This window comes from Populus nigra, chromosome 2 (genome assembly GCF_951802175.1).
Source record: "Populus nigra chromosome 2, ddPopNigr1.1, whole genome shotgun sequence".
NCBI lineage: Eukaryota > Viridiplantae > Streptophyta > Magnoliopsida > Malpighiales > Salicaceae > Populus > Populus nigra.
In genome coordinates, this window is record NC_084853.1 from 15251683 (window position 1) to 15255682 (window position 4000).

Below are 4000 nucleotides of genomic sequence, written 5' to 3' on the forward strand. Positions count from 1 at the left end.
GGGTGAGATGACCCGGCGGCCCGCGACGCGTCATTCAAATCACTGCCCTATCGGCTACAACTGCTGGTGGGTGGGATTAGAGGCCTGCCATGGTGGTGAGGGGCGGCGAGGACCGTGAAAGCTAGAGTTTTTCAGAGGCTGCCAGGAAAAAGGCCCCTCGGGTGGCGGGGTGCGAGGACCAGGCGCGTCATTCAATTCTCTTCCCTATCAACTTGGCTCCCGTTGGCGGGATTGGAGGCCTACTGTTTGTTACAGGGCTAAAATCGTCAGGGGAAGAGCTGACGAAACAATGCTGGTTTGGATGCAGGGGGTAGTGTTGGAATCGGCAGCGCGGACAAAATCGGCAAAGTCGACAAAAAAGACTGTTGGTCTGGACATCGGGGCAGCGGCAGCCATGCCGACAGGGGGGGAAATCGGCAGCGCAGATTTGTGCAGCTGCAGGTTCGTCGGGGAAATCGGCAGCGCAGATTTTTCGATGAACATGGGCTGGAAGATGGACTGTCCAGGCCAGGCAGGGAAATTCGTCAAGGGGACACGCTGACGAAACAGCGCTGGTTTAGACACGGTGGGTGCAGTGTTGGAATCGGCAGCGCCGACGAAATCGGCAAAGTCGGCAGAATCGGCAGCGGGTGCTGGCGATGAGTCTGGACGATTTATAGTCCAGGGCTTGATGGAAAAGACTGTTGGTCCAGACAATGGGGCAGTGGCAGCGCGGATTTGTGCAGCTGCAGGTTCGTCGGGGAAAATCGGCAGCGCAGATTTTTCGACGAACAGGGGCTGGACCGGCCGGGCCAGGCAGGAAAATTCGTCAGGGGGCCACGCTGACGAAAACAGGGGCTGCGGAGTGGAAAATCGGCAGCGCAGATTTTTCGACGAACAGGGGCTGGACCGGCCGGGCCAGGCAGGAAAATTCGTCAGGGGGGCACGCTGACGAAAAGAGGGGCTGCCGCGTGGAAAATCGGCAGCGCAGATTTTTCGACGAACAGGGGCTGGACCGGCCGGGCCAGGCGGGAAAATTCGTCAGGGGGGCACGCTGACGAAAAGAGGGGCTGCCGCGTGGAAAATCGGCAGCGCAGATTTTTCGACGAACAGGGGCTGGACCGGCCGGGCCAGGCAGGAAAATTCGTCAGGGGGGCACGCTGACGAAAAGAGGGGCTGCCGCGTGGAAAATCGGCAGCGCAGATTTTTCGACGAACATTCGTCAGGGGGCCACGCTGACGAAAAGAGGGGCTGCCGCGTGGAAAATCGGCAGCGCAGATTTTTCGACGAACATTCGTCAGGGGGGCACGCTGAGGAAAACAGGGGCTGCCGCGTGGAAAATCGGCAGCGCAGATTTTTCGACGAACATTCGTCAGGGGGGCACGCTGAGGAAAACAGGGGCTGCCGCGTGGAAAATCGGCAGCGCAGATTTTTCGACGAACAGGGGCTGGATGCTGGACCGGCCGGGCCAGGCAGGAAAATTCGTCAGGGGGGCACGCTGACGAAAAGAGGGGCTGCCGCGTGGAAAATCGGCAGCGCAGATTTTTCGACGAACAGGGGCTGGACTGGCCGGGCCAGGCAGGAAAATTCGTCAGGGGGGCACGCTGACGAAAAGAGGGGCTGCCGCGTGGAAAATCGGCAGCGCAGATTTTTCGACGAACAGGGGCTGGACGCTGGACTGGGCCAGGCAGGAAAATTCGTCAGGGGGGCACGCTGACGAAAACAGGGGCTGCCGCGTGGAATGGCAGCCTACGCGCAGATGCGAATTCGGCAGCGCACGATGGCTTGAGCAGGTCATGGGTTCGACTTGGCGCGATCTGAAACCTGGACGAGGGACTGTCGACGCTGGACGAGCCAGCGCGGTGGCCTGTCGTGCCCCGTTCAGGGGGGGCCTGCCGCGGAGACAGCCCTCGCGGGCTCGACAGCGCAGGCCAGCGTCCCCGACGTCGCTGGCCGCGGCAGGCGAGCTGCCGGGGTTCCCGCATTCCTACAAGAAAACGTCGTGCTTTCCACATGAAACCAATCCAGTAAAATCAGCCATATTTTTATGAGGCTGCCCACTGAATTTGGGGTCATTCCGGGCCGGTTCCTAGTTTTGCGGATTTACTCGATTTCTAATGGTAGGAAAATTAAAACAAATACTTCCCGACCTCGAAAAATTCTGGGAAAATTAATGAAGGTGGATTGGATTTTTGCCAACCTCTGTGCAAAATTTCAGCTCAAAATACCAAGAAATGAATTTTTTAGAGGGGGGGTGACAGCTGGGACCTAGTAGTGTCTCCCCCTGCCAGAGCTGCAATGACACTTATTGCTCTTTAGGGAGCCACCAGGCCGGCGCCCCTCAAAGACCACACGCGCGCGCGCGCCCGCCCGCGCTGGGCGCTGGGGCGCTGGGGCCTGAGGGCCTGGGGCCCTTGGGGGCCCTTGGGCGCTTGGGCGCGCTCGCGCGCGGCCCCCGCAGCCATGCCGCGCTGCGCGACGCGCGGACAGCCCCTGCTGGCTTGCTCTCTCGCCCGCGGGGGGGCTGCCTTCGGGCCCTGGCCCCCCGCGTTCTGGCCTGCCCCCTGCGTGGGAGAGGCTAGGCGCTGCAGGGGCCAGCCCGACGTCGCTGGCCGCGGCAGGCGACAGCCCCTGCTGGCTTGCTCTCTCGCCCGCGGGGGGGCTGCCTTCGGGCCCTGGCCCCCCGCGTTCTGGCCTGCCCCCCGCGTGGGAGAGGCTAGGCGCTGCAGGGGCCAGCCCGACGTCGCTGGCCGCGGCAGGCGACAGCCCCTGCTGGCTTGCTCTCTCGCCCGCGGGGGGGCTGCCTTCGGGCCCTGGCCCCCCGCGTTCTGGCCTGCCCCCTGCGTGGGAGAGGCTAGGCGCTGCAGGGGCCAGCCCGACGTCGCTGGCCGCGGCAGGCGACAGCCCCTGCTGGCTTGCTCTCTCGCCCGCGGGGGGGCTGCCTTCGGGCCCTGGCCCCCCGCGTTCTGGCCTGCCCCCCGCGTGGGAGAGGCTAGGCGCTGCAGGGGCCAGCCCGACGTCGCTGGCCGCGGCAGGCGACAGCCCCTGCTGGCTTGCTCTCTCGCCCGCGGGGGGGCTGCCTTCGGGCCCTGGCCCCCCGCGTTCTGGCCTGCCCCCCGCGTGGGAGAGGCTAGGCGCTGCAGGGGCCAGCCCGACGTCGCTGGCCGCGGCAGGCGAGCCGCCGGGGTTCCCGCATTCCTACAACAAAACGTCGTGCTTTCCACATGAAATCAATCCAGTAAAATCAGCCATATTTTTATGAGGCTGCCCACTGAATTTGGGGTCATTCCGAGCCGGTTCCTATTTTTTCCGATTTCCTCGATTTTTAATGGTAGGAAAATAAAAAAAAATACTTCCCGACCTCGAAAAATTCTGGAAAAATTAATAAAGTTGGATTGGATTTTTGCCAACCTCTGTGCAAAATTTCAGCTCAAAATACCAAGAAATGAATTTTTTAGAGGGGGGGTGACAGCTGGGACCTAGTAGTGTCTCCCCCTGCCAGAGCTTCAATGACACTTATTGCTCTTTAGGGGGGTGCCCCCTGACTGGCCATGGGGCGCGCTGGCCTGGCGCCCATAGGCCTGCCGCGGGGGATATGTGGGCTGTTGCTAAACTCGGACTAAGGTGGGGGGCCTCATGGCCCGAAGTATTGCCGGCATCGATGACCCGTTTTCCGGCCGGCGATGACCCGATTCCGGACACCGTCTTCGGGACCCGCTCCAAGCCGTCGGGCGCGTTGGGGCTGCTTATCCGCGGCGTGGGCGTGGCATTCATTTGCCGTGCTTGTGCCAAGGTGCTGGCAGCTGCTGCGCGGCTGTCTGCTTGCCGCGACGTCACGGCGGCGGTGGCCGCTGCCCCTGCTCGCAAGTCGGAGGCCTGGCCGACGTGGCTGGTGCGGACCGCCGAGCTTGGGGATTGCGAGGAGAGCTCTACGCTGGCGTGGGCGTGGCATTAAATTGCCGTGCGCGCGCCCATGCGTTGGCTCTCCTCGCAATCCCCGACCTCGTGGCGTGACGTGCCC